Raw genomic sequence first — 14,299 nt, forward strand, 5'->3', positions numbered from 1 at the left:
AAGTACAATTGGACTTTTATGTAACTTGCCTTCCCCCCCCCCCCCCCCCCCCCCGCTGCTTCTAACCATTTGATCTTATGAAACAGTTTTCTTTAACCCTCAATTGAGTGTCTGGCTCAAATGTATGGAAGAGAAATCCCCAGCTGACAAACGCTACTGTATTTTTTTTTCCTAACGGCAATTTTTAAGCATTGTGTATGAAAGATATAAAATAGGCTTGTTGTTATTGGAGGAAGTCATAGGGGGTTGGGAAGGTATTTATGGAGCCCAAATCTAATTTTAAATATAGACATTATCATGGGATAATTCATTTATGTCATCAACTTAAGCTCAAATGGCAGTGGGTAATTAACAAAAGCCTAAATCAAAATAAAATCTGATTGAATCTGGAAGAATGAAGTGTGTGCTGGCTGCTTTTACGTTTGGACAGCAAATGTAAGACTTTTCTTTCCAAATTGAATTAAGGATTGTTTCTTGTTTGACCTTAATACAACTATATAATTGTCAAATTCTACTAAAAATATTGGTAAGCATTTAAGAAGGGAGGTAGATGAGGAAGAGTGCTGTACTTTAAAGGGTTTGGGAAGCTCTGGGAATCTACTTAGTTTTTCCATTAGCTCTGATTGCCAAGCCTCTCTAGAAGCTTCGGTTTCCATGCTGCAGGTGTCATTTAACTACTTGTAGAGTGGTGTTGGAAAGCAGTCTTTGCTATTGCCCTGAATTTAGGGACAAGTGAAGTGAAAATGTTGGTGCAGTGCTTATTTTGCTGGATGAGAAGTGGCATTCATATTCATGGGATGCTGTTGAAAATATTTATTTAAACATCACTGGATGGAGGTGACTTAATATTAAATCTATTTTGTGTGAAACTTTAATGTTGAGTGGAAAAAATAATTGTAATAGTGTATGGGGTGTTTTTTTTTGTTTGTTTGTTTTTGTTTTTTTGGTTTTTTTAAATCATCTAAGGATACTAAGACGTTTCCTTCTTACCCTCCTGAGGTATGTCTTTGTGACATTATATTGTTACATCACAATCTCTCATGGGCAAAACATTAATACCATCACGTGAATCAAACAGAAAGGGAGAGTGAAAGGTTTATCCTAGAGAGTCTGTCTGTGGATTAATATTCCAATGTTATTGGTAATGTTAGGAAATATTAGTTACTGCACCAAGAGCATATAGACTTGACTTCACTATTTTGATGCATTTTTTATGAGTGAAGGTGGTTTGTAGAGAGATGACATCTTCGAAGGAAATTGGACAATACTTAGCAACATTTAACAAATCCAGGATGTAATCAGCTTAAGCAGTTCTTCCTTCATTATTCTTCAGAATAACTCCCCAGAAATGTTTTTAGGAGAGATTGGCTTTTAGATATGCAGTGCATTTTGCTGCTAGGAAACTACTTGATTATTGAATACTACTTAAGAAAAATATGTCCATTTCAGCTACATGTACACGGAAATGTATTTTTAAAAATAAAATACTTTCTCTGCAAAAGAATTTTTTTTTTTCAGTATATCAAAGAAAAGACACATTGAAGTAAGGCAAACTGGGGACATATTTCTGACCCTACTTTCCAGTGCTGTACAGTTTGTCTTTTGCTTTTGAACTTGAATTTCTCAGACCTTGTGCCCTCCCTAAAAGTTCTGTGAAGTTGCAAGCTATGTGAAATTTGATACAGGCCATCACTGTTCAAGCATTACATTTTTATTGTACTAGGCCTAAACTTCTAGTGCTGAGAAGATTAAGCATTAAGGTGAAGCGATTTGAAGTAGAGTGTAGTAGATGGTATTGAGCAGGCTGTTTTAGCCCCTAGTGGTAACTGATCTACAAGTAACCCTTGACCTACATCAGATTGTTTAATCTCCATTTCCTATTCTTGCCCACAAGTTTAGCTTCTGCTTTTTTAGTGCTCAGTCTTGCACTCCTTGTTCACAGTAGAAGTTTTGCCTGAGTAAGGAGCGTAGGATCAGACCCGTATTAGCTAATGTTTGACTCCTTGGGTTTGCTTTTTCCTTTAGGAGAATTTCCAAACTATAAGGCTATGGAATTAGATCTGCCGCGATTTTCTTTCATCAGTATGGCTTCAAACTACTTGCCTGCCACCATTCTCCTCCAATATGAAATAAACTCCTAATAACTCTTAAATTATTCTCTCTCTGATTCCTGGCCACTAGACCACCACTAGGAATAGCTCTGAAAAATGACTAAATAAGCAAGACAGAGCTTTGGGAGCTGCTCCCAAAGTCTGCAAAAAATATTTTAAAAGGAGTCAAGGCTATTTCTGAAGTGACCTGTCCTAAGTGGAAACAAGATTATAGGTCATATGTACTTCTAATTAATCAGAGCTCACAGATAAATCATTCATATCTTGGGAGAGGAGGACAAAGGTTATCCCCACCTGCTTTGAGCGGTTAAATAAATCTCAGTCATCATGTACTGAGAAATCCACTTACAGCCATATTTCTTAATATCAGTTCTGTTTATAGCATAAGCCCCTTACACACACACACACACACACACACACACACACACACACACACACACACACACACACACACACACACACACACACACACACACACACACTGTTACAAGAATTATGCTTTAAAAAATCCGACAGAAGAATAAAATCGTTCAAGACTGAACCTGATTCTCATTTACATTGTCTGCTTTACACCACTGTTTACGTGGGCCTTAAGATAGGTGCGACTATAACTTATTCTACTTTACTCTGGCCTGGCTGTAAATGAGAATTAGGTCCTATATCTACTGTGCTTTGTTTTCTGCAAGCCTACTAGAGAACACTCTGCTTGAGGGATGCCTTCACTTCCACCTCCACCTATCCCCCACCCCTTCAATGTATCGTATCATTTTAAAGGAAATCCTGTATTTGCCAATTTGTGCATTTTAGCTGTGACACAGTTTCTTCTAAACGAATAACCAGCAAGGAAAATATCCTGATGAAAGAATGTATTTGCCGTATATCAAAGCTGTGTGTTTTAGGTCTTCACACTCCCAGTTTATTTCAAAGCAATTATGTCTGAGAGAAGGTTCCCAGTGGGCGTGTGCATAAATAGCTTTAACATTCTCTTCAAGCTTTTATGAGCAAGACACACAGGAACTAAAGCTAGCTCTTATCTGAGCATGCCCCCTGCTGAAATGGGAATGCTGGAGTTGATTAAGGAAAGCTAACAAGTTTATGGTGCTTTAGTTGGATCAGTAAATGTTAACCATGTAATACCCCGGAGAAGAAGGCCTGTATGTAAATTTGTTTTAATATAATTTTTGTAATTTGCTTTGGGTTGTCATATAACTTTATATTTCTCTTTTCTTGCTAGTACCCTACTCCCCTCATTCCCTCATGAATAGTTTTTCATACCTCTTCTGGTTAATACACTGGTGGTCAAAATGGCAAACTATGTCAGACTAATTTTCAGGAAATCAGAGAAATATAGGGCTGGAAGAGTCCATGCCCCCGTGCCGAGGCAGAATTAAATATACTTTTTGATCATGCTAGCAACCTGGTCAGTCCTTTCCCCTTAATAGCCCTAAGAACAACGTTTTCAGAAACGCCGAGATCCATTTTGAAAAGTGATGTTGGCACCTAATTGCCTAGCTTGCTTTTGAAAATGGTACTCGGGCTTCGGTTATTCTGAAAATTTGAGTTTAGATGTGCAACTAGAAGAAGGCACATGAAATACCATAGTGATAGGCCTAAAACAAATAGACTGTAGGAGCCACAGGGCTGGAAGCCGGTGGTCATAAGTTTTTCCTAAAGCACTTAGCACACTGGTGCTGTATAAATGGTAAAAAGATGGAAAGAAGGTGAGGTGAGCACACTGGTATCCTTGCTTGTTCCAGGCGAGGAACTAGAGTTGAGGAACAGGTCAGGCAACTCTGCTCTTTGGCTTACCAGAAATTGAGAACGTTCCTTTGTTAGAAATCCCAGTCGTGACCAGGAAGGAAGAGAGAGCACTGAGTTGTGTTGTCAGGGAAGGAGCTTGGTCAAATTTAGAGCTGGGCACTGGGAGTCAGAGGTGAGTTCTATTCCTGTCTGGTTGACTTGTGTGGCCTTGGGTAACTCACTCAGGGACAGTTGCTTTAAGATATAAGAACCCTGAACTTCCATTGAGACTACCGCACATCCTCTTATGCCCAGCTTTTAAATGACAATAACTCTTATCTTTAGGAAGTGCTTTGAGATCCTTGAATGGCTAATTTATTTTTTTTTACAGAACGCCTATAGTGCTGGTTGATCATGGCAGGAAGCTAATTGTCTGTCCAGCCTTCACCCACCAGGCTGAAGGGCTTGAGTTCCTTTCATAGTTGCTTAGAGCTTGTCTGCACATGAAAATTGATTTGGAATAAGGCAGGGTGTGAATTTAAAGTAGACTAGCTATTCCTGAGTAACTGCATTTGTAGACCCTCTTATTCTGGAATAAGAGTGCCTTTTTCTGATGTAATTTTTAATTAAATTAAGGAAATTTGAAATAAACCACTCTTATTCTGTAATAAGAGTAAGCGCACATGGAATCATTTAGGAATAGCTATTCCACTCTCAATTCACACTCTACAACATTCCGAATTAGCTTTCATGTGTAGACAAGCCTTAGTGAACTCCCTACAAAGCCAGGTTTCAGAGTAGCAGCCGTGTTAGTCTGTATCCGCAAAAAGAAGAACAGGAGTACTTGTGGCACCTTAGAGACTAACAAATTTATTAGAGCATAAGCTTTCGGATGCATCCGAAGAAGTGGGCTGTAGTCCACGAAAGCTTATGCTCTAATAAATTTGTTAGTCTCTAAGGTGCCACAAGTACTCCTGTTCTTCCCTACAAAGCCTTATTGTCGTCTTTTTGTAATGGAGTTCAGTATTTAGTGCAATCTTGCTCTGAGTCTCCACATTGGGCATAGAGGCTCCACTAGCATCTTGATTTTCGGCTTGGCCAGTTAGCAAGGGATAAGAGAGAAAGAAGTTAATCTAGAAGTTGTACCTGAGGGCTGGTGCCATTGCATTTAGCATCTGAAATCTACAGTATTTATGAAAAAGGCATGAAAATCAACTGCCTCCCTCAGACCAAAAATGTATTCTATTAAATATGTGCAAAAGTACTGAATATGCATCATCCTTTTCTTTAGGCAAAATATTGGCTTTTCAGGCAGCCAATTCCCGCTGCCCAAACTGAATGCGGTGGGGACTTATCTCTGAGACTGAATAAGCTGTGCTCTGTTAATATTAGCAGGCCAAAATGACTGCAGCCTGAGCTTTCAGCATAAAGTTTTATTTAATTTCCGATTGGGGGTTTAGATAAACAGTCTGATTCTTGCCTCATTAATGCTTAATCTAGTGTTACGTAATCTACAATATTAGCTTCCTTAGTAGCTCCTAAAAAAATAGAGTGCTATAACGTATTGCTGCAAAACAGTGGAAGTTTAGAACGGTCACTGTATTTAAGGCACTAAGACGGGAGAGGTATTTGTCCTCTGTACAGTCAGTACTGTGTGTAATTAAGCAAATCAGCTAACGACCTAAGTAATGTTTGTCCAGCCCACTTGTAAGCAAATTAAAGGTAATGATTTTCTCTCACTGTATCTGGTCAAATAGTAGATGTTCCTTTAGCAAAGGGAATGGAATAATTACTTAGGTGAGGGGTTTTTTCACTCCCTCAGTATAAAATGATGGATTAGCCTTGCATCAGCTTTTTCACATTAAAGTATAACGTAACTTATTTTCACCAGTAGCTAAACTTAACTGTGTGTACGTGGCATGGACAGTATTACTCACTGTCCTCCTTTCCCACAGGAAATATATTTTGTTTGGACAGTATATTCCCCTAATGATGGGCTATTAATACACAGTTTGGTTCTGGTGCAATATTTCTCAAGTTGCCTTTGCTTCAGCAGCATAGAGCACTCGAATAAGGATAAGCTACGTACGGGTTTTTTTGTTCAAATGCCATGCCTTTTTCCTTAATAACTTGTTCTACCCCTGATGCAGTCAGAGCTGAAATTTTCCATTAGAGTTTGAAATGACTGCCAACGTAAACAGCCAGCACTTCTTTTGGTTTCAGCTCTCTTCATTGCTGCTAGTGTTTCCACCCTATGGATATTGCAGTAAGAGGATTTTATTCTTGTTAAAACAGGGACCAGGCTTCAGACTATTAAATCTGATGACCTCACACTTCTCTTTTTTTCTGCAGTCATAGCAGATATCCGACTGGGCTTTAGTCCAGTGTGAACAACAGGCTGCGGGAAGGGTTAGTTGCTCTCCCTGTGTAAGTGAACCATTGATTCGTTTGCATAACAAACAAACAGAAAAACCCACACTTCAGTAGGGAACATGTTGGCTTGTTGGTTTTTTTTTTTACCCAGCGAGTGACTAGCTTTGCTGATTAATGGAACCCAGGATATTCGTGTGTCTGTGCTCGAGGTATAGTAGTCTGTTAGGCAGTCATGCAGTGGTTGACTTTCCACTGCACAACAGGAGCAGACTGAACAAGTCGTCGAATTTTATGAAATGTTTAACTTGAAGGAGCTGAGCCCAAATGGGAGAGCATCATAGATTTAAGTAAAAAGAACGAGGAGTACTTGTGACACCTTAGAAACTAACAAATTTATTTGGGCATAAGCTTTCGTGGGCTAAAACCCACTTCATCAGATGCATCGAGTGGAAAATACAGTAGGAAGATACATTTACAGAGAACATGAAAAGATGGGGGTTGCCATACCAAGTGGTATTGAGCTGAAAGCTGTTTACAAAGACCAGATATCTATTGAGGGGGTGTTCAATAATAACTCCTGTTCTTCTTTTTGCGGATACAGACTAACACGGCTGCTACTCTGAAACCTGTCAATAATGTGTGTTCACCATGGTTTGGCTTGATTTTAGATGAGGAAACATTTGACTGTTAAACCTAATGCAGACTCTATTTTATTGGATAGTAAAACAAATGGAAGGTTTGGGAAGGTATTAAAAAAGTTCTGATTCCGTCTGTGTCTGTCCACTCTGGAAATTATTCCATATCTTATAACACAGATTAATAGAAAGTCCATTTCTAAACCTGAACTGCATGTTGGACAACCTCTCAGTTCTTATTTCATGTATTATATACCATACACTCTCCTATTCTTCCTCTCTCTCTCTGTTAAAAAGTTTTCTTTCTGTTCTGTTGTGGCAGGTTGTATCCTAGAGGCATACATAATCTGTTATTTAAATCTTCTTTCTGAACTCTGCCTATCTACATTGGACAAGCTCAGTTTCATGTCACCAATATATGGCCATTAGTCTAAAGACAAGGTCACACCTTGGGTTAGTCTACATGAAGCCAAACCCTACCCTTTCATGTATATGTGCCACTACCATTGATTTCAGTGGGAGCACCGAGGTGCAGGGGCATAATCTGGCCTGTTTGCATTGATTTTTCTAAAGTTTATCTTGTGCTTTTAACAGCTTTTCCCCGATTTTCATCAAATTAATTTGTTCTGGTGATATTAATAACTTTCCATTCACCCTGCTCCCCTCCCCCACTTCCCATCAAATTACTTTTTAAAACGTTAGACCAAATTAATTTGAAACTTTAACAACTCAGGGCCTGAGCTGCTCATTTGAGTAGCATACTGAAAACCTTCATAGGTGATGCAACCAGGGACAATAAAAAGGTTCATTGTGTCCATTGGACTCTCCAGTTCTGTGTAGTATGGGCAGTAAATCAACTCTCTTGTTTGCACAGTGATTCTGTTTTCTAGTTTACTTATGAGATTGAAAACCATTGTTTATTTTACTCTGCAGGTTAAGAGGTAGTTAGAGGTAAAATATTGTTGCAAGCAAAAGAGAACCATTAGCCAATTGCATCTTGTTCTGTCAACGAGCCAGTGAGCACAATTCTTGCTTCGGTGGGGAAAAATACCTACTTAGAGATCTATGCCAAGAATATTTGAGAAATTGATGCAATATTGCACAACTTTCTCTTTCAGCAATTTAGGAAGAACGATGTTTGTGTGACTCTTGGTAATTCTGTTACACAGACGCACTGTATTTTCCTTACCTTCTGTTTGATTTGCTATCATAAGACATTTTATTGTCTTGGTTGTTTAATCTCTTATTGAATCGTGAGTTCTCATTCCATGTCCATGCTATAGGAACAAGAATCCCTTTGAAAAGAATGTTTCAGTTTTCAACAATGGAATTTCTGAATTTTGCATTTTCCCTTTCTTACAAGAAAAGGTATTAGCTTTTCTTTCTTTGTAGCAGCTGAGACTGTACCAGATCCTCAGGCATCAATCTAAGGGTCCTGGGAATCTCAGATATTTAAAGTAGGTCTCTCCTTAGATGTTTGCACATTTTTTCCCTCTTTTCCTGTTGAGTTTCATCTATCCTGACACAGTCATTTTCCACGAGGTTGGAGCAGCAAGCCCATCATTTTGGTTTGCTTTCTTCCCAGTGCAGAGGTGAAGATACGCTTTAGAACTTGGATGTGGTTTTAAAAAAGAAAAAAAAAAAAAAAAGAGAGAGAGACTCCTGAAGCAGTATCTTTGTTTGTGAAATTTCCTGTCCAGGGATTGTTGACTCACCTATAAACTTTAGATAACAGGGTATAACGCTGTAGAGTTTGGGTAACTACACAGTGCCAAAGAAGCCCTGTTTAGCTCTGCACGGTGTTTTGTTTTTTGAAAAATATCCTGATAATCTCTTAGGAAAATATGGACACTTCAGATTACATTTTCAGCAGTCAATAGGATTATTATTCAGATAATAGGCACAGAGAGAGCACTACAAAAATAATCCTATTGATTGTACTTATGATTCCCATTACTGTTGAATCAGAACACCTCACGGTCTTTAATATATTCACACTTCACTGTACAACACCACTGTGAGGTAGAAAAGTAAGTATGGTTACCCCATTTTACAGATCGGGAGCTGAGACATACTAAATGAATTGCTTGAGGTCACGCAATGTCTGTGGTGGAGTAGGGAGTTGAACGTACAACTCCCAAGTCCTAAGCACCTTAACCACTGGAGTTTTTCCTCTCTACTAGCACAGAGATTCATGTTCCTGGTCTAAAGTAAGATCTCCCATCCTACAGCTGTTTGGTTATGCTCATACTGTGTTGAAAGGCCTTGCTGTATTTTAAGAGCCATGATCATCTGTGCTGGAGGAGTGCTTTTGAAGAAGGAACCTGAAAGTCTCTGTCTTACAAGAGAAGTGTGTTACACCAGAATTTCTCTACTTCAAGTAATATCAAGTCTTTAGATAGCAAGTGCTGGGAGCTGTTGTCCTCTGACTAGGCCTTCTGTCCTATATTTTCCCTTCTAGACATCTAGTGGACATAATAACTTAATCCAGACTGGCATAGGGACTGGTGCAGAGAAGATTGAGGGCTTGACCCTCAAGCCATGGATATGAAGCCCATTAGTCCACATTATAGCACATTGTGAAACAGTGCATTCTCAGGCGATAAAATCCACACAGTCCCATTCTTGGGTTGTTATTAAAATACATGTAAATATTTTAGCATAGCAGTTATTGCTATTTTTAAAATGTATGCAGAAGTGTTAGCTGCATGGGTTTTATTGCGAGGAGGGGTTGTCTTTGTTTTTGGGCCAAATTTTGTCCTTACCGACACTCGGGAGGCCAATGAATGGATGACATAGATAGAGTTTTTGCTAGGCTTCTTCCAGGCTTATGTTTGAGGAGCAAGCAGATGTGTTGCCTATCAAGATTTCCCTTCTCCTCCCCCCCTCCTTTCCCTGTTATGTTATGAGCATTAGGAGAAGTGCCCCCTGTCTTATGGAGAGGACCGAATGGAGTTGCAGTATTGTAACTGAGTGGCATTTGGCCAAGTATATTGAAAAAGACTCATCCAAGTATTGCTCCAAATGTGGTGTGTTCTCTGTTTCTGGGCTGGACTGTATTAGCTCTCAATGTTGAGATTTGCAGGAGGAGATTTTCTTGAGCTATCAAGTCCCAGAAGTAAAAAAATGGCATTTTCTGACCCATTGTATATTCCACGATTGCAAGAGGATCAGGGTAGTTGGGAGTTCCTAGCTGTTCAAGGCAGTGTGCAGTTCTCTAACACAGGTATTCATGGCTCCAGTTTCCAGGACATGTGGTTCAGTGGAGCAAACATGTTTCAGGGCAAGTGATTGTGTGCCAAGAAAAGATGATCAGATTTTGGCAGTGAGTAGACAACCTTTTCATGTTTCTTGCCCGCCACACCGGGCATGAAATTAATGTTCTTCTCACACAACAGATCATTGGCCTTAAATCACTGCTTCCTAGCCCAGATGCACTGTAAGAACCATATCCACAATGTTATCTTGGCATAAAATCAGCGCCCCCCCCAAAAAATACATTATTCAGTCCTAAATATTCCTGTAATATGCTGCTATAACTGTGCAATGAGAGTCAGACAATGATAATTTTAGGAGACAGATGCACTCATTTTGTTTTTTGTTTCAAACCAGCTGTAAAAAGCAAATGCTAGGCTTGATTACTAGCTTCTTCTAGCCAAGGAAAACTCCCTGGAATTTTACAGCTTCTAGAATAAATTGGGAATGGAGAGTTATGGGGCAGTGATTTTATTTGAGGCGTCTGTGGCATGAAGGGAGCTGAGCTGGTTTGTTGTTACCAGAACCCTGTGGTGGCATTATACCTACGTAGTTCACAATGTGTTTATTTAATATGGCATACAGAAACGCATTCTCTTTCCTCCTGCCTTCCTCTTCTGCTCCAAAACTCTTCCTCACAGGGAAGTGCTCACTGCAGAAGTTTGATAGAGTCAGATTTTTTTGCAGCAGTAAGTGGATTATGGTTGATCAAAGGAATGGTGCATTTCTTTGTGTAAACATCCATCCCTTTCATTGCAGCAAACTGTTAAGAAAACAGAGAGACTGAGCCCTAACTTCCATTGAAGTCAATGGGAGATAGGGTCTTGAACTTGCACCATTGATATCTGCAGGAGCCGGTCCTTGTAGCAGTGAATACCTTGCAACATCAGGTCCCCTGTTGCTAGTGCGTTTGTATTTTGAGCTTCCAATAAACAGGACTCCCTCTACTGACCCTGGCTTTGCATCTGTTACTGTTTCCAGAGCTGTACACATTTCTGCAGGCACCACAATGCAGTTGCACAGCAGAGAAGTAAACACAAAGCAGAATGTTTGCTGCTTGGCCCACTAGAAAAACAAAAGGGGGTGTACTATTGCCACCCCCAAGCAGCCAATAATCATGAGTTAGATTCCACACAAAATCATGAAATTGGCTTTAAAATCTTGAGATTTAAAAAAAAAAAATAATTTTGAGTTATTTTTATTTCCGTTCTTCTTTTTTAAGCCTTTAGGGTTCATGTTTTCCATCTTTTTGTCTACAACTGTGAGGTCTAGAAATTCTTTTATTAAAAATAAATAAAATAAAAGCTGAGACTGTCATGTAATCACCTGACTCCAGAAACTGGGACTTTAAGGAAAAGTACCAAATATCACGAGACTTGTGATAAAATTGCGAGAGTTGGCAGTGCTGGGGGTGGGAAATTCTTATTTCTTTTGACCATCTGGTAAAGGCAGAATTGGCAGGGAACATTTCCCTCTCCCTCCCACACTTCAGAGAGACTGTGACAAACAGAGTAAAATCTCAACTACCCCCAAAAAGTGACAAATGCCTCCTTACCACAGTGAAATCCATCACTCTCTTCATCTGGACAGAATGTTTTCATTTGATTTTGCTCCCATTTTCCATGCTCCTTCCCTTCCCCCCCCCCCCCCCCTGCTTCCCTGACAGGAGCTGAATTATTTCTTGCGGTGCATCGAAAACCTTAATCTTTAAAGAAAAGGAGGGTGCATTCCATGTAATAAAACCGAGCTCTTTTTCCCCCTTCCATCTTGAAAGTCCTCCCTGTTGTTTAATTCTGTGCCTGCTTTGTGCCTAAAGCCTGTTCTGAGTAAGCGCTAGCACATCCCAGAGGAACTCTTGATTTATTTTGCTAACTCTACCCTTCTCTCTCTGTGGTTCAGAAACCTTTAATGATCTGTGAAGCTCCAAGAGTTCAGAGCAAAACAGTAGTAGTTTTAAGAACCTCCCCTACTACATAACAGTCCTAACACTTTCCACACGCTGGGTTTTTGACCTCATGAAAGGCTGACCTCCTACAAATTTTAGTTGTACAGCAAGGCATCTTGGGCTGGGGTTCACTAATGCTATTGTGAAATTTAAAAAAAAAAAAAAAAGTTGTAATGAAAATTCTGGGCTCTTGGCCAGAGAATAGGATGTGATAGAGTGAAAATGTTTCTGTTGCCCTTTGTTATTCCTCCAGCTTTGATTAGCTTTGTTTCCAGTAAGCTTAATTATGTTCCCTTTATTTTTTTGTGACTAAGGAGGCGATCCTTCCTAAAGCTGCATCTTTCATTACCCAAACTGCAGCAGTTGGAAGGAATCTGAGAAATAAATCCTGCCAACCAAAAAAACCTCACAAAACACTGCAAACAAATCTCTATTGCTTCCTCTTTACTTACATTTTCTCCAAAGCTGTGAGAGGGACAGGGGAGGGATAGCTCAGTGGTTTGAGCGTTGGCCTGCTAAACCCTGGGTTGTGAGTTCAATCCTTGAGGGGGCCACTTAGGGATCTGGGGCAAAAATCAGTACTTGGTCCTGCTAGTGAAGGCAGGGGGCTGGACTCGATGACCTTTCGGGGTCCCTTCCAGTTCTATGAGATAGGTATATCTCCACCATTCTTTCATTGCCTATCCTCCCGGCATTCCCTTCCTGAAAGTCTCTGCCCACCTTTCAGGCAGTCAGAACTAACTGCAGAGTAGACCTTTTGAATCTTTATTTTTTTTAAAAACTAACAAACTATGATGTGCACACAGAGAAGCCCCTCTTGGCTTCCCTCATCTTCCCTTCCCATAGGGGTAGGGTAAGAACTGACCTGACACTACATGCTCTTTTTATGAGGTGAGGTTTCCCATGTCTCCTTTGGAGTCTAATATTGTCACACGTGTCTCTATTTTTATGCCCTCAGCCAAGCATCACAGATGGACAGTGTTGTGCAGGCCAGAGGATAATACAATATCCTGAGAATTCTGGGGCACTGGAGGAGAAAATACAGTAGGCACATAAACATAGTAGATGAAATTCAATAAAGACAAGTGCATAGGAAGGAAAAATTATATGCACAACAACAAAATACAGACTTACTGGCTAGGCAGTAGTCCTGCTGAAAAGCATGTGGGGGTTATAGTGGATCACAAACTGAATAGGATTCAACAATGTGATGCAGTTGCAAAAAAGGCTAATATCATTGAGATGTATTACCACAAGTGTCGTATGTAAGACACAGGAGGTAATTGCTCCAATCTTCTTGGCACTGTTGAGGCCTCAACTGGAGTACTATGTCCAATTCTGGGTGCCACACTTTGGAAGGATGTGGACAGATGGGAGAGAGTCCAGAAGAGAGCAACAAAAATGATAAAATGACCTACTAGGAAAGCTTAATTAAAAAAAAAAACAAAAAAAACTGGGCATGTTTAGTCCTGAGAAAAGACGACTGAGAGGGGAACCTGAGAACAGTCTTCAAATATGTTAAGAGCTGTTATAAAGAGGATGATCAATTGTTCTGTCTTCTGAAGGTTGGACAAGAAGTAGTGGGCTTAATGTGCATCAATGAATATTTAAGTTAGATATTAGAATAAATTTTCTAACTGTAAAGATAGTTAAGCTATCCCAAGAGAAGGCTCCCAAGGGAAGTTGTGAAATATCCATCAAGGGAGATTTTTAAGCACAGGTTGGATTAACACCTTTCAGAAGTTATCTAGATTTACTTTGTCCTGTCTCAGCTCAGGGGGCTGGACTCTATGAACTCTTGAGTTCCCTTCCAACCTTCCATTTCTATGATTCTATGGTTGTATGCGTCAAAGAAATTAAAACACCCCTCTATTTCCTGCATCGGCCCCAGTATTTTCTGTGCAGTAGCATAAACAGAATGTCTACAACTTTTATATTTTTTGTTTATTTCATCTCTCAAGTTATCTATTTAGGTTGCAAAATAACATCACCATTCTATTTCCATCCCTCAGTATCTCAACCACGGCCTATTTAATCACAGTTTTTGCCTGCTGTTATTCTTGGTGTTTATAACAGACCTTGCATCTTTTTAGTTTGACAGCCCAAGGTGGGAGAAAGAGGAGTGATGATTTCAAGTTAAATTAAAATAATTTATTATTTTTTAGGGTCCAAACACATGCTCCATGCATTCATTTTCCTAGTATATGAGGGAGAGTGAGTGCGGGTTGAACCTCATCTGA

The 14,299-nt window shown here is 39.7% G+C and overlaps 1 protein-coding gene across 7 annotated transcripts in view; it reads left to right on the forward strand.

Annotated features, from left to right (window-relative positions):
• The window catches only part of RERE (arginine-glutamic acid dipeptide repeats), a 401,731-nt gene that overhangs the window by 322,863 nt on the left and 64,569 nt on the right, over positions 1-14,299 (forward strand). The window lies entirely within an intron of this gene.

This window comes from Malaclemys terrapin, chromosome 19 (assembly GCF_027887155.1).
Source record: "Malaclemys terrapin pileata isolate rMalTer1 chromosome 19, rMalTer1.hap1, whole genome shotgun sequence".
Taxonomy (NCBI): Eukaryota; Metazoa; Chordata; order Testudines; family Emydidae; genus Malaclemys; species Malaclemys terrapin.